Source organism: Callithrix jacchus, chromosome 10 (genome assembly GCF_049354715.1).
Source record: "Callithrix jacchus isolate 240 chromosome 10, calJac240_pri, whole genome shotgun sequence".
NCBI lineage: Eukaryota > Metazoa > Chordata > Mammalia > Primates > Cebidae > Callithrix > Callithrix jacchus.
This window is the reverse complement of record NC_133511.1, coordinates 12,360,168-12,387,582: the sequence shown is the minus strand read 5'-3', so window position 1 is coordinate 12,387,582 and position 27,415 is coordinate 12,360,168. Positions and strand designations below refer to the sequence as shown.

General features: G+C 40.5%; 1 long non-coding RNA gene across 3 annotated transcripts in view; it reads right to left on the bottom strand.

Moving 5' to 3' along the window:
• LOC108593722 (uncharacterized) overlaps positions 1–27,415 on the bottom strand; it is a 70,386-nt gene that overhangs the window by 5,270 nt on the left and 37,701 nt on the right. For all 3 annotated transcript variants that reach the window (XR_013523051.1, XR_013523052.1, XR_008474985.2), the window contains exons 3-4: positions 9,265–14,073; positions 1,439–1,479 (exon numbers count right to left, since the gene is read on the bottom strand). This is a non-coding gene — a long non-coding RNA (uncharacterized LOC108593722). The remainder of the gene's footprint in view (positions 1–1,438; positions 1,480–9,264; positions 14,074–27,415) is intronic.

Here is a 27,415-nt window from a genome sequence, read left to right as displayed (position 1 = left end):
GAAAACAACAAAAAGAACTTCAGCTCAGGGAAGGAAGAATTTCATTGACACCAAAACTAGTACTGTCACTTTGTTGGGGAGATGGAAAGCTCTAGAGGATAGCCCAGCAGGTGCTAGGTTTTACAGCCAAGAAATTCCCATGAGAATTGCTGAATTTTTACATCATTCCTAGAAATAGCTCAGAGCTTTATATTATTTACCCAAAAAGGATCTTGGAATCCATGAAAAGGGTTACAGCTGTTTGATGAGTATGCTTGACTAAATAAATCAGTTCCCATTAAAGTAACCAATTGATTTACAGAGATCCCGGGGAATTATATAGAAGCTCTCAGAAGAGACTATACAAAACATGGGCTTCCTGTAGGTAACTCCCTCCACCTGCTTTGGCTCTGCAAGCCTCATTAGGCCAGATTTCCAAAGTAGAATGTCCATTATTGCACCATTGCTCATAATGAGTATGGCTAAGAAAATTGCTAGGTTGAGTTGGTTGCCCAGCTCACAAGAATCCACCCTTGGTGAGAGCTTGTATAGAGAGGTGGCCCAGAGGCTGTATAGGTTCTATTTGACTATGATTTTGAGCCTAATAATAGATATGGAAGTAAGCACCTGACCAAGTAGGCTAATCAGAGTCTCTGTGGTGTTTCTAAAACTGCAAGTAAACAAAGATTACTTCTTCACTGATGTCAGGGTCTAGGACATTGAGCCTGATAACTTTTAGTGACTATTTTCCTCAATTCCAAGGAAACCCCTTTCTCACAAATGAGAGAAAAGAAATGGAGGCTAGAGATTTTTTAAAAAGCTTCTTAGGTCACTTAAGTCCCTAATTCCAGTGATCTCTGAGATCTCTTCAGTACGCATCCAATACATTTCCATTTGTGCCTAAGACTGTTTGAGATGTGTTTCTAATGCACTGTGATCAAAAGTGTCCTAATACAAAGCCCCTGCATGGTGGTAAACCATACCAATCAGTCATGCAGGAATTTCCCAGTCCTCTCATCCCCCTACCTTCTGATAGGGGCAGATTTGTTCAAAAACTATTGGCAAGTGTCATCAGTCACCCGGTCGAGGAAGGATGAGAAGAGATCCCCTGGACTCATCCTGGGTTGATGTTTAAATGCATGCATGCTTCCTTGCTATTTTTACATCCCTGAAAAAGCAATTCCTTTCCAGCTTTCTGTTCTGAGAGCCATGACTTCCAGGTACCAAGCCTGAAGAAAATGAATTATCTAAAGCTCACCTGCAGATTTCCTTTCTTGAGCACTACCCTTTCATCCATGCTTCCACAGGTAAGATCCACAGGGGTGGGATAAAGGTGAAGTGAGCAAGGCATCTAGGGCACACCACTGAAGGAGGCACCACTCTCACAGTTTTGCAAATACCTTCAGCTCCTCCCTTGCCTCCCCCTAGTCCTGGCCTTAATGATCAATAGATGCCTCACCTGAGCTCATAGTGTAAGGTGTGAACATTCAATATGGTAAACTGCAAAAAAAAAAAAAAAAGAATTAATGAGAAATCAAAAAGCAGAATTTTCATTTTGACCTTATTACTGACTCAATATGATGTCGAGAGAATATCATATTCCTGTCTGAGTCTCTGTTTCATATTGGTAAATTAACAATCTCTTCCCACTCCAATCGCTTCCAAAGACTATGACAGAAATAACATAAAATCTCACACAGAGAGGTTAAAAGACTTGTCAGAAGTTGCAGAGTTCATCCGTTGGAACGTTAGACATAGTCTCTTTGGCCAGTACTAGGTTTGCCGGTGACTCACTACTTGTTTAATTAATTAAACAAATAGGCATTAAGTTCCTACTGTGATCAAAACTATGGAAGGCACCAAGTGTGGCGGCTGGGTGCAGAGAAAAATTTAACAAACAATATGCTCTACAGGAAACGGAGGTTGAGTGAAACTGCCATCTAGATCCTCTTGCCCCTATGCCCAGTGATTCCTGTGACCCTATGGTCTTCCTTGCCTGGCTCTGAAACTTCCCATATGTCTTTGACTTCCTTTTTATGCTAGGTACCTCTTTATCCAAAGGTCAATCATCGGGAGGCCCAGAGTGGCTACAGGGCTTACCCTCATTAGAATTGTCTTGGGAGAAAAGGAATTCAGCCCCAAGAACAATCACCCATACTCTTGATGTACCTGGAGCCCCTCAGTCCTAGACCGCTAAGACAGAATTTAGCTGAAGAGCAGGTCTAAAAGAACGAACTCCCAGTGAATAGCCTTTTTCGCTGTTTTTGGTCTTTCTCGACCTTCAATGACACAATCTTATATTTTGAAGTCCAGGATAATTGGAAATAAAATGAAATCTCTGTTCAGAGTTCATAGCACCTCTGAGCAGTGGGCTGGAGATGGAATTGCACTGTCTATTTAATACTCTGCATTAACAGGCAAGGTATAAAGTCCCCTGCAAATCTCTGCTCTTCTGCTGCCCTATCTGGGACAAGACATGCCAGCAATTTAACAAGCACAGGGTGTAAATCATGCAGTGAAATCTCTCACCATGGGAGGACAAAGAATCCCTTAGAGAATGAATAAAAGCCACCCAGCACTAGGCATTTTGGGAGTCAGCGTTCGTTTCTAAATGTTAAACATTTACATTTTACAGCAAAGTGACATTTGTAAAGGAGTTCTATTGCTCATTTGCAGCCGTTCCTCACTGCTGGCCAGGGGCTTGGGGCTGGGGCTGGGCGATGAATCAAAGACGCCCTTTGTGTCATGTCACTAAGCAACTCCCTCCTCTTCTGCCGCTCACAGAGCCTGGGCTGGGCACACAGCCTGTGTCGTCCACATGGTGGATTTACAGGTCTTGATTTATGCCACCGAAAGTTTCTTGAGGAAAAGGCAGCTGGGTTTGAGCTCCGGCCATGTCTCAACTGTGTGCTAGGAGTAAAACATGGAGCGAGTGGAGACTAGCACAAGTGGACAAGGCCAGCCCCAGATCTCTGCTACTGGTTCCCAAACTAACTGTCTAGAATGAAACTTCTAAAGAAGGCAAACCTATAGCACGCGTGCTGACAGGACTCCCTTTGCCACCCAGAACAGACATCACTAATCGATCATAGCATATTCTTCCCTGCTGAGCCAGATAGCTTTCAGAATTGTACCTCAGGCACATTCTAGATACTCATGGCCAGTCGGTACATGAGACGAACTTGTCACCTCTGTTTTTGGTCTATGTGTCAAAGTCTGTTTCCTGTCTCTAGTTTTCACAGTAGGATTGGAGGTTTCAGGAATTCTCCATACACAGCTATCTCTGATAACAGCTAACAATAGTAGTAACAGTTAACACACATGCTTCTCATAGGCTAATCAATTACTTTACATGGATGAAAGTATTTAATCCTGCCAAAAATCTCGTATCTATATCACAGAAAAGTAATACTATCTATCATTTATTGAACATCTACTGTGTATTGGGTACTGCATTTGATTCCTTAATCAGCACAGAGTCCTGTTTCACCATGAACTGAAAGTTCAAAGAGATTAAGCAAATTACCTACAGCTCCGCAGCCAGTCAGTGGAAGAGCTGGGATCAGAACCCAAAAAATGTCTAATTCCTAACCCTGCATTCTTAAAAAAACGCTAGACCTTGACTAATGTCTAGTAAATGGTTTGCACATCTGCAAACTGTTTTGACACTCATTTAATTTTTTTCTTTAGTGCCCAACGGGGGAGGGGGAGATTTTTTTTTTTTCTATCAGAAACTGGCCCTAGGCTTTCTCTAACTTCCTGTAGTTTTCTTGCTAACATTTCTTTACCCTCCCTGTCCTTAGGATTCTTCCAAAAAGGTGCACCAGTAAGCTTTTCCAAGGGAAGAGAAGATTAATGCTACACGCTGCATAGAGTTAAATTGATGGCATCAATTTTCTTATTCCACTAGTAAGCAGGCCTCCCTGCATCTCCATAGCTGACATGAAGACTGGAAAAGGTGTGAACTTCCCAAGCTTGGCACCAGGAAGAGCGGCCATGGCTGCTCATTTCAACAGGGAGAAATGAGCCATGATAGCCTTATCTCTGTCCCTTCATGCTGCAAACTTCAGCCAGACTGAGATTCTCTTTGTTCCTTAAACGTTTCAGCTCTTGGAGGCTGAGGCAGGTGGATCACGAGGTCAGGAGACCGAGACCATTCCTGGCTAACACAGTGAAACCCCATCTCTACCAAAAATATGAAAACTTAGCTGGGCATGGTGGCACATGCCTGTAGTACCAACTAGTCCAGAAACTGAGGCAGAAAAATTGCTTGAACCTGGGAGGCAGAGGTGGCAGTGAGCCGAGATTGCCCCACTGCACTCTAGTCTGGGCAACACAGTGAGACTCCATCTCAAAAACAAAAGAAGAAAAGCTCTCATCTCCAAGTCTTTACACCTGATATTTGCTCTGCCAAGAACTGTTATCCGCTGGCTGTGATGTGTTCCTCCTCCACAGCTTCTGTGGCCTCCCCACTCTGCCACCTCTGTCTGGCCAACTCTCACTCATCATTCATGTGTCCCACTTCCTTGGGAAAGCTGAGCTAGGTGCCTCCTCTATGCTTTTCTTAGCACCCAGCACTTCCTCCATTCCAGCAATGCTCCACTCTACTGTACTTGCCTAGTCTGCTTCCTACATTGGGCCATAAGCTTAGTTAGAACAGCCATGTGTCTGACTTGTGTCCCCATCAGAGTACTGTCTCTGGATCTGCACTCAAAGAACAACTGATGAATAAATGGACGATTGAATTGAGTGGATGGATGAAGGGACTGTCAGGAAGCTGACTGGATTGGCATGTATAGGGAAATTCTCCCCACCTCACTTTTGTTGTGCCCAGTGAACTGTGATTGGTAGAAATGTGAGAGCAATCAGCACAAACCACAGGGAGTTCAGTGGTCCTATCTAAGAGTGGTGAGAAAGCAGGCTCAGAAAGATTGCTCTATTCACTCGCCATCCATCTAACAACTCGGGTATAAACGAAAGCAAACACAAGTGATTACATCTTAGTTTCATTGCTTAATGTGACCAAAATACATATCTGATGTTAAAAGGAACGTTCAGAATTTGGCCTTGGCCTACAAATGTGCATTGATTTCTCAAAAATAGATATGTGTTCACCCACATAGGAGTACTGGCACTAAATAAGAATCATTTCCAGAATCTAAGAACGGGGTTATTAAATGTCACTCTTTTGCCATACATTGAATGAAATTTGTCCGTTCAGGTTAGGTGAAGGAATAAAGGAACTTGGTTGATTCACATAACTTGGAAGAACAGGGTGAAGTGAACCCAGAGACTCCAATGATGTCATCAGCATTCCTTCCATCTTGAGGTTCAGCTTTGCTCTACATGATGGTTTCCTCCTCTTCCCCCAAGGTCTATACACTCATAGACAGCTCCAGGCTTTCATTGTGCCAGTGTGGGAACCCTGGAAGAAGGAGAGAGCCCTTTTCTGTTTACAACGCTAAGGAAGGATACCAGTTGGTGCTGCTTGGGTTTGTTGCCCCTACCCTTGACTCAAGCCTTGTGGTAAGAGTAATGGGTACTATACACAGCCTAGTGATCAGAGGAGGCCAAGGTACTGTGACTCATCAAAACTACCTGGAAAAAAGGGGGCTTTGGGGGAGGAAAGAGAGGGTGAGAGTGAGTCAGTTGCTAAAACAGGAAAGGGATAAAGGATAAGGAGAAGAAAAGGAAACCCTCAAACCCAAAAAAAAGATGTCCTCTGTAGCACCCCATGAGGGGTTAGCTTATAAATGTGCACAGACCGGAGTGTCCTACAAATGGCCTCAAGATTGAGATGTGATCAAAGGAATATAAACAGCAATATGTAAAGCTGTCAATGTGGTAGAGCCCAGAAAATGGTGAGTCCAAGAATCTGACTATGCTAGGCTGCAGCTGCTGTGATCTGGAGCTGTAAGCTAGTTGGCAATATACCTGGTCCTGTTGCTGGAGCTCTCTCCTGTATGGTGCGGCAGTAGCTATTTCCCAGGGTCATACCCAGTCAACATGGCTGGCCTGGCCCTGATCACTCAGGGTGAACTGACAGACTGGAGTTTGAGTTTGCAGAGCTGAAGCCCAGATCAGGGGTTGGGCCTGTGTTGAGCCCTGAGGAGCAAGAGCTCTGTGAGACTGTCCAGGTGCTTGAAATTGCCCTCTCTGGCAGCTGAAAGGCAGTGACTTCCCTGGCTCTTCCTTTCAATTCTTACAAATTTATCTCTTGGGGGCCAGCAAGGTAGCCCCTCAACTGAGGGGTCCCATGCTGGTTATTTACCTACTTCTCCCCAGCTACGAGCTCACCCTTCCGGGTACTGCTCTGCAATGCTGGGGGATGAATAATCCACTCCCAGTTTCCCTTGCCAGCTGGCCTTCTGCAAATGGGGGGCATGAGGGTGTGAGCAGAAGGTGGCAGGAGGAGGAGGAGAGAAGGTGTTTCCTCTTGTCTGCACTTCTGGTCAACTTTTCTCCAGCAGAAGAGGACAGCCATAGCCTCAGTGGCCAACCTCCTTGGGTCCCTCTAGCTATAGTGTCTCAGATACCAGCCCAGCCTGCCACAGAAAGGCTCCTTTGGTGCCGAAGCATCAGCTGTATTCCACCTCTCAGAGGTCCAAGGTCCAGCCATGAGGCACTCCTACCCTGGATGCTGAAGAACCAGTCACCATCAGGAGCAGGGGTTGGGGGGCTCTCCTCCATATTTCTCATCTCTGACGATCATCCCACCTCTTCCTACTACACACACACCTAGGAGTGGTAGCTGCTTCCTGAGGGTAGTGATGTCTGGATTGCCTCTGGGCCCTTCTTTTGCTCTTTATCCCTTTAAATATTTACAACCAACTCCCACATTGAATCTCTTACATTTAAAACACTTAGAGTGATTTCTCTTTTCTTGCCTGGACCCTAATGGATACAATCCCTTCCCATGGCCCCACCTACTCCCCAATTCAGTATTTCCCAACTTGTTCCAGAGACATATTTTTAAATCCTTCAGGTTCGCTTTTACATTTCATTATGGAAATCTGCTTTGTCACACAATTCTGTCACTCAAGGCCTTGGGTCCTCAGGCTGTAAGTTCAGAGACTATCAGGCCCTCAGGTGAATAAATAAACGAAAGAATAAATGGATGATTGAATTGAGTGGATGGATGAAGGGACAGTAAGGAAGCTAACTGGATTGGGATGTATAGGGAGATTCTCCCCACCTCACTTTTGTTGTGTCCAGTGAACTGTGATTCTTAGGGGACCAGATGTCCCCTAATCTGGTAGAAGTGTGAGAGAAACCAGCACAAACCACAGGGAGTTCAGTGGTCATATCTAAGGGTGGTGAGAAAGCAGGCCCAGAAAGATTGCTCTATTCACTTGCCATCCATCTAACACCTTTGAGTATAAATGAAAGCAAACAAGTGATTATATCTTCATTTCATTGCTTAGTGTGGCCAAAATCTGGTCCCAGGCTATATTATAAGGAATTGCCTTTGCACAAGCAAGGTGAAGCCAAAAATGCATGCATGGACTCAAAATATAAAGGTATACTAGATTCCCTCCTGTTATCCAGCTGTTTCCCCATTCCCATTTTTCCCCCAACCTCATACTAGCCTGTGAAAGTCTCTTGGAGAGCCAAATATGGGAATGAAGTCAGAGATCTTTCCTTGTGTCCAGTATCCCTTCGTTAACTGGTAAAGGCATTTCTAGCAGAGACGACAGAACCAACATCACCAGGAATGCCTTGGAGCCTATCTTGACATTTGGGATAATTGTAGGGATGTATTAGGGACACTCTTAAAATTATATTTTATATATAGACATGCAATCACATTCATACACATGCAAAAGAACACACACATACACACGTAGAAACTCATGGGCTCACACATGCACACATATGCTCTCTGAATTCAAATGTCCTAGGAGAGGTAAGAGGAGGTTGCAGGTGATGCCTCGTATCCTAAGAAAGAGGCTGGGCTCAGACTGCTGAAGACGTCTCTGTGCCTCTCAGTCTTCAGCAGTCTGAGTCCAGCTTCTTTCTTGGGATATTAGGCACCACGTTTTTTCCTTCATTTTGATGCTTGGAGCCTCTTAACTTTCAGAAGCTCTCAGGACATTGTCTTGAGTGCGTTTCAGTCTTTCTTCCATTCACTCATATAGAGTGCCTACTATGGACTGAGCACTGCCCCGGCTCTTGCAGATACAATGGTTGAATGCAATATAGTACTTAACTGTCAGAGGCTTCTAGAATAGAGTGAGAACAAACAGCTAAACAGACAATCATAGCAGTGTGGTTCATACTACAATAACAACATAGGGACCGCTGGGAGTTCTAAGGAAGCAGTGCTTAAATCTCTTGGGGAAGTAAGGATCTTCCTCCCCAAGAAGAAGGCATTTAAAGAAGATTCTTTTTTAAAATGAACTTTATCTAGGTATAATTTACATGCAACAAAATGCATACACTTTAAGTATACTTGGTGATAAGTTTTGATAAATATATATGGCTGTATAATCACTGCCATGGTTGAGATATAGGTCATTTCCATGATCCCAAAAAGTTTCTTTGTAACTCTTCCCAGAAAATTCCTACCATCCCTGGCCCTACAAAACCACTGATCTGCTTTCTGCCATTGCGGATTAGATTTGCCTTTACTAGAATTTCATATCTTATATCCTCTGAAAATCAGGGAAGGGTCAGTTCCAAGCTTGGATCAATACCCATAAACTAAAACTTACATGTACGAGGTCATTAGAGTACGCATAAATGGCATAAAGTGAGATTTTGAAGCTTGAAACTGGAGTAATTGTAATATCTCAATTCGCTTCTCTCCCCCAGCCCCGACTAATTAGCAAACATCTTAGGAAAGGTTTTAATTTTCCATAGTGGAATGTGAAGATAAATTAACTTCACCTACATTTTAACATTTTAAGGGATATAGAGATTCCTCTTTATAGTTGGTAATAAATTCAAAATAGGATTTAGTTTAAGCAAAAGAGTGAGACTCCAAGAGCAAATGATTAACATTACACAAGGGAAAATGGAGAGCTGCCTGGAAGAGGTGAAGCCCGAACTGGGATAAACTGGCAGAGAAGAGAAAAAGGAATTCCAGGTAGAGACCAGCAGCAAATAAGGAAACAAACAAGTTAGTTAATTAAATAATTAATCTTTAAATGTCATTGTGGGGCTGAGAGAACTATCAGCAGTTTGGTGCTACTGGAGTGCCAAGTGCAAGGAAGAAAGTGGGGGATGAAGCTGAAGAAATTCACACAAGGCATTTAATGAAGTACGTCAAAAAGGTTCTCTCACCTGGGAATTCCACCTCTCTGGTGTGTCATTTCTTTCTTTCTGTCCAGCAAGACCGGCCTAGGCCTGCTTTGGAGAGGAGCCAGCAGCCCCCAAAGTCCCTTCGAACTGCACAGCTTCACCTTGGCTCCTCAGTGGTGTTTTCTGAGCAGCCAGGGGTGCTCCTAGCTTCAGCTGACGGGCATTTTCCTTGGAGTGTCATCTTGCCAGCCGCTTTGAAATAACTGAAGAAAAATCACTTTTCCTGGGTTTTATCATATGTCCATATCACCAGACTAATTTTAAAGCCTTTTTCTTAAAATAAAGCGGGGGGACTTTTTCTTCCAGACAAAATGTATTAAAAATCCCAATTTACTAAAAAGATAAGATTGTAGCAGCTTTGTTGAAGCAAATTGGAAGGCCGAGAGCTCCTTCTACCCTTTCATCTCCCCCGGCTATCCCTAGCAGCTTCCCTCCTTTTCTCCCCTATTTCACAACGGCCCTTGGGACACCTACCGAGAGCCCCAGGACTCTGAGGAGCGCAGCCTGGAAACCATCGAGCAGAGGTGACTCCCTAGAACAAAGGCTCTGCTGTTCCCTTGGTTCCTAGGGGATGCTTCATGAAGGGTGCCCGTTACTAAGGCTATGTTTTGGTTTATCTGGCTTCTCAGGTCTCGTGTTAGGTCTGTTCTTTATCCACAGACCTCGCTCCCACAATCCCCATAGGAAGTAACCTTTTGTTTTGTCTTTATCTGCTCTTCTCTCCCTCCACACTGTGGTTCCCTCCTTCCCTACAGAAATCGCACCATTTTCAGCTGCCTTTATACTCAAGCTTCTTTCTCATCCCTCCAGCTGTCCTCTGTCATTCAGCCAGGCCAGCCTTCTGGGTTTCACTATGATATCCTGCCCTTTGAACTCATGCGCTCAGACCCTACCCTGGAGAGCTTATGTGGTCGGTGTGTCTGTCCCCCAAGGTTCAGGGTAATTAAGGTAGCACTGGGGATAAGGGAGGTGACGGCAGTGTAGTATGGGTGGGTGGGGGAGATTGCCCAGGCGAGCCTGGAGACTGGGGGGTGCATCAGCTCCATTCTGCAGGCAGGGAGCAGTTTGAAGCCAACCCAGACTCTTGCTCAAGTGAAAAAAAAAAAATTCTGCTCCTTCAAAGTTCTGACTTTCCAAACCAGAGGCCCCAAGAATCATGTATGAAACTGAGAGGTAAGTAAGCCGTGTAGTTAAGTGTAACAATTTGTCTTTCTCATCTTATCTTGTATGAAACTCAAACTGAAATTCTCTTCCTCCTCCCTGAAGTCCATCATTTCTGGATTATTTTTTTTCTCTTTACATATAATAACACCATACATTGAAATAACAGATTTAAGGGCACAAATCTTACTCCACAAATTCAGGTGTGTGAGACATTCACGCTGCTTTATTCTCTTAATTAAAATAAATCTAACTTCACCGCTATTCCTGTCCCCAAAACACTGGCTGGCAGGAAATTCAGCCTTCGTCGTTCTTGCTGTTCTCTCTTCTGATATCCAGGATCTCTGAATCTTAAGCACCTATTGCAGTCTTTGCTTCTGTCCCTTGGGGAACATTTCCACCACTAAATCTAGGAAGCCTGCCATGCTAGGACCCCCTACATCTCTTCTTAAGGCTCCAGGCTTGGCCCCCATTATCACCCCTCTATTCTTATGAGCTCCTTCTGGTTAAATCATAAAAATAGCAACCATTTGTTCAAAGTTCACAACTGCCAGATAATATACTCTCCACCACCTGCGTGATCTCATCTACTGGTCACAGTAGCTCCTAAGTTGGGAAGAGTATCATCTGCTTCGTTGTATAGGCAAGGAAATGGAGGCCTGGAGAGAAGTCTCTTGCTTGAGGTCATGCTGAGTAGGAACTTACAGATCCCTTGTTCCTGGGGTCCTGTCTGTGTCCACCCACTGCCTTTCTTCTGCCCTTTTATTTACGGCCCCTTTGGCCTCTCCTTCTTAATGTCCATCCATAACTGTACATTTCTTTTGCTGTGGGACAACCCAGGATGCCTCCCCAGGACCTGGAGCATTTTGCTATGGTGCCGTCTCTAGTTCGCTCTCCTCTTTTCCCCTCTGCTTCTCAACCTACTCTTTCTAACTGAATTCTTTCCCAGACCCTCTTCCCATTCACTCTCAGCCATCTGACTATAACATGCCATCCAACTATAATGCCCAGCCCTGCTTATTCTCCAAGACATTTCTCCACCACCATTCAAGGTCCACACTATTTCTTTTGGGAAGCACTTCAAAGTCTGCCTGGTAGAACAGACAGCTTGCCTGGCTGGGCAAGCTCTTCTGCGAATGAACACCAAAGCCCTAAGTTGTAGAGTTTGGAGAAATGTGTTAAATTAAGGATTCTAACCTTCTTGTTTTACAAAAAAAGAAACTAGCAGAGGAGGGAAGGGATATGCCTAAAGTCAGCAAGCCAGGAAGGTCCAACCAGGATGGAACACACATCTATACTCACACTACATCTGACTCATATTCCATCTCTTCATGCTGGTGGGGAGAGCAGCCCGTCTCAGCTTCCTCTCGGGATATTAACCAAGGACATGAGGACCAGAAGTGGCCTTGGAACTTGCGACTTCCCTTCCCCTGGGAACTAGATGACCAGTTAGGCAGCCCATACCCATTCCCTTAGCTCAGCTGAGAACGACAACAATAAAAAAATAGCTTTTAACAAATTTGTAAAAGCTCTAAGATTCCAATTGGTACACAATAGCCAACCTAATAACATTTCAACTAATCACAGAGACAAAATCATGACAATTTCTAGAGGAAGCTGCTACAGAATTGACACACATATAATTTATTTGACAAGTACAGACGTTTTAAAAAGAGAAAACCACTATTAAATGTTATCAAAATCACTTTTGATTTGGAATATGACAGCACACTCATCACTTTTGAGATGCTAGCCACCAGGACCCAAACACTGCCAGCTATACCATCTTCCCTGGACCCCCAAGCCTACTGCTTCCCATCCTGCCTCTCCAGCCCTGTCCACTGAGCCAAGTACAAGGGTGCACCATGTTCCTATGGAAGCTCAGCACCTGATGTAATGGTAGTAGTTAACATTTATAATGCCCCTACAAAATGCCATACATGTCTTATTTTAATGAATCCTCACAGCAACACTATGAGGCAAGTACTATTTTCATTTTATAAATGAAGAAACAAGGCCCAGAAAGGATATATAATCTGCCAAGGTCACTACTGTGCAGTGGGGTCCACCGGACTCCAGGGTCTTTGGCCTCACTTCTCATGGTTGGATGAGAAGGGATTAAATGAGAGATGCATATAAAAATACTGGCACATGCTGGTGCTTAATACCTGTTACTGCCCTTTCTGCTTTTGAACAAATATATCTCCCACTCCTTCCCACCACACTGTCTGTATTCTCTCTATTAGAGAGATATCCCTTTGAGTCTTTAAGGAAGGAGGCTTTAATGATGCCAAGGATGTATGCTTTGAAAATCACTGCCGACTTTTCAAACATTTTGAAACAATGGCCAGAATTTAACTCCTCTCTTTTGTCCATTGTCTGGTTTCCTCTGTTCTCTATGAATGCAAACACGGGCTATTTTATGAATCTTTGCCTTGGATTCAGGGACCATGAATACAAGTGTTTATAAAAACGGGGTTCCATGTATAGGGGGAGATGGAGAGGACCTTGGTTAGTCATCCCCTGTAGGAACCCAGAATCCCTGAGTCTTGCCAGGAAAAGTCTTGGAATTGTGCCAGGTTGAGCCATAATTAAAGTCCATCCAAGCACAGTTTCCCTGGACCCACATGCATCAAACACCTAATGCTAAAGCATGAACTATGGAATGAGCTGCCTCTGACACTCATTACTGTAGCATTACCTTGAGTAAATGACTTCACCTCTCCAAGTCTCAGCTTCCTTATCCCTAAAAGTGGGATCACAGTGACACCTACATAACAGGGTTGTTGTGAAAATGATACAGAATGATTCATTTAAGCACTTAGTGCAGTGCCTGGTATACTAGGCTCAGACATTCTGCTGTGGTTATTACTAGCAGTAGCATAAACAGTGGTAGTTGTAATAGTGGTTGTAGTAAAGACGTGTTCTCAGCAGGTGCCGTCCCAAGCACAAAAACAAGAATGGGACGATTCTAATTGATCTACAACTGTACTTTCCATTTGTATTGATCTAAATAGCACACATTTTATTCATGATATTACCCCAACTTATGCCAAATACAATGCCTTTTGCAGTTTGAATTTAACATTAGAACTAGAAAATGGAAAATCATGTTGGAGAAAAAGAGAGGAGACATTAAAAACAACTAGAGTTGAACCTCACCTTCAGTTCTGACCTTCCCAGTAACCAGTACAAAAGGGAAGTCAGGTGGACTATGACAGAATCATTATCTGATGTTTTGCACACGTTAGTTTTCTGTGAATCCAGATTAGCAAAGCTATTTCTCTTAGAATTTGCTATAGCAATTGCTACTAACAAAAATACACTGTCATCAGTTATCTCGTAGGAAAACGTGTCTATTTTCTCCCCTGATCTGTAAATTCTGTGACAGGAGGAGCTATGTTATATTCATGTTTGTATTTCCTAAGCACACTCCCTATCATCAGTAGGTACTTAAAATTTTTTTGAATGATGTCTTAGTCCACTTTGTGCTGCTATAACAGAATACTATAGACATGGTAATTTATAATAAACAGAAATTTGTTTCTCACAGTTCTGGAGGCTGGGAAGTCCAGGATCAAGATGCCAGCACCTGGGAAGGGACTTCTTGCATTGTCATCTCATGATGAACTATGGAAAGTAGGACAAGAGAGAGAGGAAGTAAAAGAGGGTCAAACCCCCCTTCCCTTAATACCACATCCATTCATGTGATGACAGCATTAATCCATTCATGTGGGCACAATCCTCATAGGTTAACCATCTATTAAAGGTTTCACCAATGGCAATTAAATTTCTAACTTACACTTTTTGGGGAACACATTGGAACCAGAGAAAATGATGAGATAAATTGTATATAAATTCCTTAGCCCTCAGACTGGTAATTTGATAGTGGTTACTCAAAGTCACATGCAAAATTTGAGTTCAGGTCCCTCGACCCTCAAAATTTTGTTCTTTGCTAATACTCTACTGTTCTAGTTATCTATTTCTATATTACAAATTATGCCAAGACTTAGCTGCCTGCAAACAATCATTATCTTTCATAATTCTATGGGTTGCATGGGCTCAGCTGGGTTGTTCTTCGGGGTCTTTGACAAAGTTAAAGTCATATAGAGCTAGAGTCATCTGAAGACTACTTTGATCACAGGTCTGGAGTCTGGGCAGGAATGGCTGGAATATCTGTGGCTGATCATGCATCACTTCCTCACAGCAGGGAGGTATCAGGATAGGCAGAGTGCTGACATGTTGCCCGGTTTATTCTAGAGTGAGCATTCAAAAAGACCATGTCAGAGCTGCAAGGCTTCTTCTGATCTAGTTTAAGAAGTTACATAGAAACATTTCTACCATATTATATTAGTCAAAGCAATTACAGGCCCACATGGATTCAAGAGATAGAGGGATAGACTCCATCTCTTAATGGGAAAGGACTTACCTGTTTCTGGGATGCAAGTTACAGTAATCTACACAGTAAACTATTTTCAAGACAAAGCTACACTAATCAGGATAGTCTGGTATCGATATAAGAATACACAAGAAAATCAATAGAATGAAATAAAGAGTCCAGAAATAGATCTATACATTTACACTTAATTGATCTTTGACAAAGGTCAGACAAGTATAGTCTTTTCAATACATGATACTGGAACGGACTATATAGAAAGATATAAAAAGTTTGCCCATAATGCAAAATTTAAGTTGTGTAATGCAAATAAATTAATGTGAGAGGAGCCACATATTTAAATATAAAAGCTAAAATTATAAAGCTTCTAACAGTAAACATAAAAGATAATATTTTTGCAACTTTATTGTAGATTTCTTAGACAAGACACAAGAGAAAGACCCTAAGAGAAAAAAATTGATAAATTGGACTTCCTCATTTTGCTAATCAAAGATACCATTAAGAAAACATAAAGGCAAGTTACAGATGGGAGAAACCATTTGCATTGCATATATATGCATGACAAAGAATTTGTAAATAGAATCTATAAAGGACTTTCATAACTCAAAAATTAAATGACATGACAAACAAACAAATTTAAAATTCAAACAAAAGGCTTCCATAGTAGACTGGCTTAGCTCTCCAGCCTATATCTTTCTCTTGTGATGGATGCTTCCTGCCCTTGAACATCAGACTCCAAGTTCTTCAGCTTTGGGACTTCAGCTTTGGGACTGGCTTCCTTGCTCCTCAGCTTGCAGATGGCCAATTGTGGAACCTTGTGATTGTCAAGGAGGCCCTCACCAGTGCAAAGCAGAAGCCATGCTCTTGGACTTCCCAGCCCCCAGACTGGCACAACTCTCAGGAGAACACCTAGTGATGTCAGTTCTCCAGAGAAGAATTTCTTCTGCCAGAATCACAGATCATGGCAAACAGGAGGCAGGACTAGATTGCAGCTCCTACTTGGATGGGCAGAGCAGTGTGTGGAGACTCACATGGTGAATTTTAGCTCAAGAACAACTGCAGGAATAAATCAGGAATCCTGAGAGGACCCACAGACTCTCTGAATGAAGCAGACTGCTCCTGCAGGACCTGGGAGACACCTCAAATGCTGTGCTGGTATCCATGGTTGAGAGACACATAGATGGTTCACATCACAGGACTCTGTGCAGACAACCCCCAGTATCAGCCTAGAGCCTGGTAGACTTGCTGGGTGGCTATAACCAGAAGAGAAATAACTATCACTACAGTTCGGCTCTCAGGAAGCCACATCCATAGGAAAAGAGAGAGTGTACTACATCAAGGGAACACCCTGTGGGACAAAAGGATCTGAACAATAGCCTTCAGCCCTAGACCTTCCCTCCAACAGAGCCTACCCAGATGAGAAGGAACCAGAAAACCAACTCTGGTAATGTGACAAAACAAGGCTCTTTAACAACCCCCAAAAAATCGCACTAGCTTACCAGCAATGAATCCAAACCAAGAAGAAATCCCTGATTTACCTGGAAAAGAATTCAGTAGGTTAGTTATTAAGCTAATCAGGGAGGCACCAGAGAAAGGTGAAGCCCAATGCAAGGAAATCCAAAAAAACAATACAAGAAGTGAAGGGAGAAATATTCAAGGAAATAGATAGCATAAAGAAAAAAGTAAAACCTTCAGGAAACTTTGGACATACTTACAGAAATGCAAAATGTTCTGGAAAGTCACAGCAATAGAATTGAAGAAGTAGAAAGAAGAAATTCAGAGCTCAAACACAAGGTCTTGCAATTAACTCAATCCAACAAAGACAAAGAAAAAAGAATAAGAAAATATAAACAAAGCTTCCAAAAAGTCTGGGATTGTGTCAAACGACCAAACCTAAGAATAATTAGTATTCCTGAGGAAGAAGAGAAATCTAAAAGTTTTGAAAACATATTTTGGGAAATAATCTAGGAAAACTTCCCCAGCTTTGTTAGAGACCTAGACATCCAAATACAAGAAACACAAAGAACACCTGGGAAATTCATCACAAAAAGATCATCGTCTAGGCACATTGTTATCAGGTTATCTAAAGTTAAGACAAAGGGAAGAATTTTAAGAGCTGTGATACAAAAGTATTAGGTATCACTGGAAAAACCTATTGTATTAACAGCAGACTTCTCAGCAGAAACCCTACAAGCTAGAAAGGATTAGGAACTTATCTTCAGCCTCCTCAAACAAAACAATTATCAGCCAATAATTTTGTATCCAGCTAAACTAAGAATCATATATGAAGGAAAAATACCTTCTTTTTCAGATAAACAAATGCTGAGAGAATTCACCACTACCAAACCACCACTATAAGAACTGCTAAAAGGAGCCCTAAATCTTGAAACAAATCCTGGAAGCACATCAAAACAGAACCCCTTTAAAGAATAAATCTCACAGGACTTATGAAACAAAATTACAATTTTAAAAGCAAAAACAACAAACCGGGGTACACAGGCAACAAACAGTATGATGAATGCAATGGTACCTCACATCTCATTACTAACATTGAATGTAAATGGCCTAAATGTTCCACTTAAAAGATACAGAACTGCAGAATGGATAAGAATTTACCAATCACCTGTTGCCTTCAAGACACTCACCAAAACATAAGGCCTCACAGAAACTTAAAGTAAAGGGGTGGGAAAAGGCATTTTATACAAATGGACACCAAAAGTGAGCAGGGGTAGCTATTCCTATGTCAGATAAAACAAACTTTAAAGCAACAGCAATTTAAAAAGACTAAGAGGGACATTATATAATGGTAAGAGGCCTTGTCCAATATCACAATCCTAAACACATATCCACTGAACAATGGAGCTTCCAAAATTATAAAACAATTACTAATAGACCTAAGAAATGAGATAGACAGCATCACAATAATAGTGGGGGACTTCAATACTCCATGGACCGCACTAAACAAGTCATCAAGACAGAAAGTCAGCAAAGAAACAAGGAATTTAACTATACCTTGAAACAGATGGACTAATAGATATATACAGAAGATTTCATCCAAACATCGCAGAATACACATTCTATTCAACAGCACATGGAACTTGCTCAAAGATAGACTATATGATAGGCCACAAAACGAGCCTCAATAAATTTAAGAAATTGAAAGTATATCAAACACTCTCACAGACCACAGTGGAATAAAGCTGGAAATCAACTCCAAAAGGAACCTTCAGAACCATGCAAATATGTGGAAATTAAATAACACGCTCCTGAATGAGCTTTGAGTCAAAAATGAAATCAAGATGGAAATTTAAAAATTCTTCAAACTGAATGACAATAGTGACATAGCCTATCAAAATCTCTGGAATGCAGCAAAGTCAGTGCTAACAGGAAAGCCCATAGCCCTAAAAGGCTGCATCAAAAGGACTGAAAAAGTACAAACTGATATTCTAAGGTCACATCTCAAGGAACTAGAAAAATACGAACAAACCAAACCTAAACTCAGCAGCAGAAAGGATGTAATGAAGATCAGAGCATGACTAAACTAAAACAAAGAAAAATACAAAAGATAAATGAAACAAAAAAGCTGATTCTTTGAAAAGATAAAGAAAATTGATAGGCCATTAGCAAGATTAACCAAGAAAAAATGAGAGAAAATCCAAATAATCTCAATAAGAAATGAATCGGGAGATATTACAACTGATACCACAGAAATACAAAAGATCATTCAAGGCTACTATGAAGACCTTTACACACATAAACTAGAAAACCTAAAAGAAACGGATAAATTCCTGCAAAAAATACAACACTCCTGTTTAGATCAGGAAGAATTCGATACTCTGAATAGACCAATAACAAGCAGTGAGATTGAGATGGTAATTTAAAAATTACCAACAAAAAAAAAGCCGAGGACCAGATGGATTCACAACAGAATCCTACAAGGCATTCAAAGAAGACTTGGTACCAATCCTAATGACACTATTCCACAAGATAGAGAAAGAAAAAACCCTCCTTAATTCATTCTATTAAGCCAACATCACAAATAACAAAATCGGGAAATGACATACCAAAAAAAAGAAAACTACACACCCACATCCATGATGAATATAGATGCTATAATCCCTAACAAAACACTAGCTAACCAAATCCAAAAACATATCAAAAAGATAGTCCACTATGATCAAGTGGGTTTCATACCAGGGAGGCACGAATGATTTAACATACACAAGTCAATAAATATGAAACATAACATAAACAGAATTAAAAACAAAAATTACATGGTCATCTCAATAGCTGCAGAAAAAGCATTTGACAAAAATCCAGTATCTCTTTATGATTAAAACTCCCAGCAAAATTGGCATACAAGGAACATACCACAATGTAATAAAAGCCTTCTCTGACAAACCCACAGCCAACATAATACCGAATGGGGAAAAGTTGAAAGCATTCCCTCTGAGAAGTGGAACAAGACAAAGATGCTCATTCTCACCACTCCTCTTCAACATAGCAATAGAAGTCTTAAACAGAGAAATCAGACAAGAGAAAGAAATAAAGGACATCCAAATCGGTAAAGAGGAAGTCAAACTGTCACTGTTTGCTGACCATGTGATCATTTACCTTGAAAACTCTAAAGAATCCTCCAGAAATCTCCTAGAACTGATAAAAGAATTCAACAAAGTTTCCAGATACAAGATTAAAATGTCCCAAATCAGTAGCTCTTCTATATACCAACAATGAACAAGAAGAGTACTAAATCAAGAACTCAATCCCTTTTACAATAGCTGTGAAATATAAAATAAATAACTTAGGAATATATCTAACCAAGGAGGCAAAAGACCTCCACAAGGAAAACTATAAAACACTGCTGAAAGAAATCAGATGACGCAAACAAATGGAAACACATCCATGCTTATGGATGGGTAAAATCAATATTGTGAAAAACACCAGACTGCAAAAAGCAATCTACAAATTCAACACAATCCCCATCAAAATACCACTGTCATTCTTCACAGAATTAGAAAAAAAGTTCTAAAATTCATACGGAACCAAAAAAGAGCCCGCATAGCCAAAGCAAGACTAAGCAAAATGAACAAATCTGAAAGCATCACATTACCTGATTTCAAACTATACTATAAGACCATAGTCACCAAAACAGCTTGGTACTGGTATAAAAATAGGCACATGGAGCAATAGAACAGAATAGAGAACCCAGAAATAAACCCATCTTCAACCGATATTCAGCCAACCGATCTTCAACAAAGCAAACAAAAACATAAAGTGGAGAAAGAATGCCCTTTTCAACAAATGATGCTGGGAGAATTGGCTAGCCACATGTAGGAGAACGACACTGGATCCTCATCTCTCACCTTATACAAAAATCGACTTAAGATGGATTAAGGACTTAAATCTGAGACCTGAAACTACAAAAGTTCTAGAAGATAATATTGGAAAAACCCTTATGGCATTGGCTTAGGCAAGGATTTCATGACCAAGAACCAAAAAGCAAATGCAATAAAAACAAAAATAAATGGCTGGGACTTAATTAAACTAAAGAGCTTTTGCACTGCAAAAGGAACAGTCAGCAGAGTAAACAGAGAACCCACAGAGTGGGAGAAAATCTTCACAATCTGTATATCTGACAAAGGACTAATATCCAGAATCTGCAATGAACTCAAACAAATCAGAAAGAAAATAATAATAATAATAATCCCATCAAAAAATGGGCTAAGGACATGAAGAGACAATTCTCAAAAGAAGATATACACATGGCCAACAAACACATGGACAAAATGCTCAACATCGCTAATAATCAGGGAAATGCAAATCAAAAGCACGATGCAATACCACCTTACCCCTGTATGAATGGCCATAATAAAAAAATCAAAAGAACAGTAGATGTGGGCATGGACGATGTGGTGATCAAGGAACACTTCTACACTGCTGCTCAGAAAGTAAACTAAAACAGTCATTATGAAAAACAGTGTGGAGATTCCTTAAAGAAGTAAAAGTAGAACTACTTTTTGATCCAGCAATCCCACTACTGGGTATCTATCCAGAGGAAAAGAAGTCATCATATGAAAAAGATACTTGCATTTTTTTTATTGGATTTTAGGTTTTGGGGTACATGAGCAGAGCATGCAAGACAGTTGCGTAGGTACACACATGGCAGTGTGCTTTGCTTTTCTTCTCCCCTTCCCCCACATTTGGTAAAAATGTTTATAGCAGCACAAATCACAATTGCAAAATCATGGAACCAACCCAAATGCCCATCAATCAATGAGTGGATACAGAAACTATGGTTTATATATATGATGAAATACTACTCAGCCACAAAAAGGTATTAATCAATGGCATTTGCAGCAACCTGGATGATATTGGAGACTATTATTCTAAATGAAGTAACTCAGGAATGGAAAAGCAAACATCGTATGTTCTCACTGATATGTGAGAGCTAAGCTATGAGAATGCAAAGGCATAAGAATCATACAATGGACTTTGGGGACTTGTGGGGAAGGATGGGGGGGAAGTGGGATAAAGGACTACAGATAGGATGCAGTGTATACTGCATGGGTGATGGGTGCACTAAAATCTCACAAATCACCACCAAAGAACTTACTCATATAATCAAATACGACCTGTACTCCAATAACCTATGTAAAAATAAAAATGAAAATAAAAGGCTTGAATAGACACATCACAAAAGAAGGTACACGAATGATCAGAAATCTTCAATATTGTCAATTCAACCTCAGTAGTAGTCAGGGTTATGCAAATTGAAACCATAATAAGATACCATTGCATATCCACTAGATGGCTAAGACTAAAAAGATTGACAATATTAAATGTTGGTAAGAATGTGAAGCAACAGGAACTTTCATATATTGCTGCTGGGAATATAAAATGGTGTCACCACTTTAGAAATCTGTGTGTCTGTCTCTTACAAAATCAAATATGCACAGTCTTGTGATCCAGAAATTTCACTTCTAAATATTTACCCAATAGAAATAAGAATGTATGTTTACAAAAACACTTGGGGAAGAAGTTAATAGCAGTTTTATTCATAATAGCCCCAAACTAAAAACAACTCGAATGTCTATTATTGTGAGAATGGATAACCACATTTTGATATAATCATACAATGGGATATTGCATAGCAATAGACACAAATTATCAATATATGCCAAATATGAATAAATCTCAAAAACGTCATGTCAAGTGAAAGCAGCCACACACAAAACAGTATCATTCAGATGAAACTGAAGAACAAGCAGAACTATGTTGTTAGAAAACAGAAAAATATTTGCAGCTAGTTATCAGGTAGGAGTGCAGAGATTGACTGGTAAGAGACACAGGGAAACTTTCTCTGGTGAAAAAGAAACATTTTTCTTGATTCAGGTGGAGATTATATGGGTATACACTGCTGTCAAAATTCATGAAACTGCACATTTTAGATTACGGTATTTTCTACTTAGTTATACTTCAAAAACGTGCCCAAAAGTAGGCAAAAGAAAGAAAGAAAATAGAAAGGTAGAACAGGCAGGGAAATAGGAGACATATGGTAGAACAGTGGATATAACCCAAACATAGCAACCACTGTAGTACATATAAATATGCTAGATGCTGCGATTAAAACATAAAGATTTGTCAGACTGTATTTTTAAATTTTCAACTATTTGCTAGTTGTGGCGGCACATCTAAAACCTCAGCTACAGAAAGGTTGAAAGTAAAAGAATAGTGGGGAAAAGAATCTATGCAAATGTTAACCAAAGAAAAGCTAGTGGAGTGATATTATTATCAGATGATGCGGATTTTAAGGTTGAAACGCTTACTTGGAAGAAAGAGAAACACTTCAAGTGGTCCAAGTTTCAATTCACCAGATGGAAAAACGGTAATTCTGAACTAATATGAACCTGGCCTCAAAATATTTAAAGCAACAACTGAGAGGTGGGATAGATAAGCCAAATCGTAGAAGATTTTAACTCACTTCTTCCAGTAACTGGAAAAGCAGCCCAAGAAACTGGTTAAAATATGAGATATTTTAGCAATACAAAGTTTAGATTTTTTTTTTTTTTTTTTTTTTTGAGACGGAGTTTCGCTCTTGTTACCCAGGCTGGAGTGCAATGGCGCAATCTCGGCTCACAGCAACCTCCGCCTTCTGGGTTCAAGCAATTCTCCTGCCTCAGCCTCCCGAGTAGCTGGGATTACAGGCACGCGCCACCACGCCCAGCTAATTTTTTGTATTTTTAGTAGAGACGGGGTTTCACCATGTTGACCGGGATGGTCTCGATCTCTTGACCTCGTGATCCACCCGCCTCGGCCTCCCAAAGTGCTGGGATTACAGGCTTGAGCCACCGCGCCCGGCCCCAAAGTTTAGATTTAACTGAATGAAAAAATGAAACACCACACCGCCAAACGAAAGAATACAAATAAGTTTCCAGTGTTTGTGGAACATCCGCAAAACTGATCACGTATTGGGCCACAAATTTCAAAAATCGACATTGTGAATAGATATTCTGACAAAAAAAAGAAGTTAAACTAAAAATAAGTCGTAAAAAGATACAAACAAAACTTACCATATATATTTTAAAACTATACTTCCAAATAATCCATAAGTCAAACATTAATTATGATCAAAATCTTATATTTTAATCACAAATAATAAAATTTTTAAATACCAAAAACTGGTAGGGTGTAACTGAAACAATGTTTAGAGAGAAATTTATAGTTTTTAATTACATGTAGTAAAATATAAGAAATGAATAAAGGCATCAGTGATATAAGCAAGCATCCTAAAAGTTTAGGGAAAAAAACACAGCACATTAAACCCTATGAAAGCAAAAGGAAGAAAATAATAAATTTAAAGGCAGAAATTAGTTAAATAGAAACAAACCTAAAATGGAGGATATAAACAAAGCCAAAAGTTGGTTCTTTGAAAAGACTTATAAACTTGATAAGTCCTTGGTAAAACTGATTAAGAAAAAGAGAGAGAGAAGGCAGCAATGTCAGGAATGAAGATGGCATCCTGTCTTATACACACATTAAAGAGGCATTAAGAGGACATTATAGCTTCATATTAATAAGTTAGAAAATTGATGAAACAAAAAAATTCTTAGGAGAAACACAACTTAAATTGACATCAGAAAAATATTAAACATATGAATATAAAATTATTAAATAAATTAAATATGAAAATCTCATCCTCCTAAAATGTTTCCAGGACCACATAGCTTCAATGGTGAATTCTGCCAAATGTTTAAGAAAGAAAATAATGCTAATCTTATACAAGTTATTCTAGAGAATAAAGTAGCACTAACTTTTTTTATGAGCCCAAAATAATCTTAGTATCCAACTTTACAAAACCATGATGATAAAGAAAAACTATAAGTGGTCTCATTTGGAATATGGAAGCCAATAACTAGACAAAGCACTAGCAAATGGAACCAGCAATGTTCAAAGGCCAAGGCATGAGATCAAATAGGATCTACTCCAAAAAAGCGAATTTGGTTTACATTCAAAATTCAATTAATCTAATCCACAATTAACACAACAAAAAATTCACATGATCATCCTCATAGATAAAGAAGAAGCATTAAAATTCAATATCCATCATCATTAAAACAAACAGGCAAACAAAAATCGCCTGGCAAAGCAGAAACAGAACTTATGAGCCTGATAAAGTAAATCTACAGCAAACCTATAACAAACATCAGACTTAATGATGAAGTGTTGAAAGCTTTCCTCTTGAAATAACAAATGAAAGACGAATCACACAGTTAGCTGGTTAACATTATTCCTAGTACATGTGCAGGTTTGTAATATAGGTAAACTTATATCATTTGTATCACAGGGTGTTTGTTGTACAGCTTATTTTGTCAACCAGGTACTAGGCCCTGCACTCAACAGTTATTTTTTCTGATCCTCTCCCTCCTTCCAGGCTCTAGTAGGCCCCAGTGTCTGTTGCTCCCCTCTTTCTTTCCATGTGTTCTCATCATTTAGTTCCCACATATAAGTGAAAACATGTAGTATTTGGTTTTCTCTCCCTGTGCTAGTTTGCTAAGAATGATGGCCTCCAGCTCCATCCATGTTCCTGCAAAGGACATGATCTTTTTTTAACGGCTGTGTAGTATTCCATGATGTACACACAACACATTTTCTTTATTCAATCTGCCATTGATGGGCATTTAGGTTAATTCTATGTCTTTGCTATTGTGAATAGTGCTGCAATGAACATACACATGTATCTGCCTTTGTGGTAGAATGATTTATATACAATGTATATATTCTCTGCTCATAATGGAATTGCTGGGTCAAATTGTAGTTTTGTTCTCAGCTCTGAGGAATTGCCACACTGCTTTTCACAATGGTTCAACTAATTTACACTCCCACCAACACTTTATACACCTCTCCTTTTCTCCACAACCTCACCAGCATCTTTTTTTTTTTTTTACTTTTTAATAGTAGCCATTCTGACTGGTATAACATGGTATCTCATTGTGGTTTTGATTTGCACTTCTCTAATGATCAGTGATATTGAGCTTTTTTTTCATATGTTTGTTGGCCACGGGTATTGTATCTGTTTTTGAAAAATGTCTCTTCATATCCTTTGCCACTTTTTATTGGGGTTGTGTATTTACTTGTAAATGTGTTTAAGTTCCTCAAAGTGCTGGATATTAGACCTTTGTCAGAAGCAGAGTTTACAAAAATGTTCTCACATTCCATAGGTTGTCTGCTTACTGATTCCTTTGCTGTAGAGAAGCTCTAAGTTTCATTAGATCCCATGTGTCAAGTTTTGTCTTTATTGTGATTGCTTTTGGCAGTTTCACCATGAAATATTTGCCTGTTCCTATGTCCAGAATGGCATTGCCTAGACTGTCTTCCAGGGTTTTTATAGTTTTGGGTTTTACATTTAAGTCTTCAACCCATCTTGAGCTGATTTTTGTATATGGTATTAGGTAGGGGTCCAGTTTCAATCTTCTGCATATGGTTAGTCAGTTAACCCAACACTATTTATTGAATAGGGTGTTCTTTTCCCATTACTTGTTTTTGTCAGCTTTGTTGAAGATTAGATGGTTGTAGATGCGCAGTATTATTTCTGGGCTCTCTATTCAGTTGCATTGGTCTATGTGTCTATTTTTGTACCAGTGCCATGCTGTTTTGGTTATTGTAGCCCTATAGTATAGTGTGAAGTCAGGTAATGTGATGCCTCCAGCTTTGTTCTCTTTGCTAGGATTGCCTTGGATATTCAGGCTCTTTTTTGGTTCCATATAAATTTTTAAATAGTTTTTTTTTTTTTACTTCTGGGAAGAATGTCATTTGTAGTTTGATAGGAATAACATTAAATCTATAAATTGCTTCAGGTAGTATGATCATTTGAACAATATTGATTCTTCCTATCCATGAGCATGGACTGTTTTTCCATTTGTTTGTGTCATTTCTGATTTTTTCTTTTTTTTGAGCAGTGTCATGTAATTCTCAGTTTTGAGATCTTTCACCTCCTTGGTTAACTGTATTCCTCAGTATTTTATTCTTTTTGTGGCTATTGTGAGTGGAATGGCATTCCTGATTTGGCTCTTGGCTTGGCAGTTGGTGTGTAAGAATGCTAGTGATTTTGTATGTGGATTATGTATCCTGAAACTTTGCCAAAGCTATTTATCAGCTGAAGGATCCTTGAAGCCGAAACTATGTGGTTTTCTAGATACAGAATCATGTCATCTGCAAACAGGCATAGTTTGACTTCCTGCCTTCCTATGTGGGTGCGCTTTATTTCTTTCTCATGCCTAATTGCTCTGGCCAGAACTTCTAGTATTATGTTGAATAGCAGTGGTGAGAGAGGCCATCCTTGTCTTGTGCTGGTTGTTAAGGGAATGCTTCCAGCTTTTGCCCATTCAATATGATCTTGGATATGGGCTTTTCATACATGGGTTTGTCAAGAATATTGGCCTGAGGACCACCCAGAGGAGATACAGGAAGGAACAGTCTGGCTACTTTTCCTAGGGCTGCTGCAGTATGCTGGGGGTCTGCTCCAGTCCCTGCTCACCTCATATTTTCCAGTACCTAAAGGTATCAACACTGAAGGCTATGAAGCAGCTAAGATGGCACCCTGCTGCTCCCTCTGGGACCTCCATCCCAGGGAGATTCAGACCTGTTGCTGGCTAGAATGCACTGGGCACAGTGGCTGGGGACCCCAGTCAGGAGGCCCCCCCAGTGAGAAAGATCGAGACTGGGGACCTGTGTTAAAAAAACAATCTGGTGGCTTTTTCATAGAGTAGCTGTGCTGTGCTAGGGGTCTGCTCGAGCCTGCAGTCACCTTGGACTCTCTAGGAGGCCAGAATGGCTAAGGCTACCAAAGAGCAAAGATGGCAGCCCACCCCTTCCTCTGGGAGCTTCATCCCAGGGAGGCCTGGAACTACTGCTGGCTGGAAAGCACCGGTGGGGGCAGCTGTAGACCTCAGACAGGAAATTCCACCCAGTAAAGAGAAACAGAATCTGGGACCTGCATGAAGAAGCTGTTGGTCACCTCTCCGGAGCTGCTGTTTGCCAGAGGACCACTCCAGTCCCTAGTCACCTCAGATTCCCCAG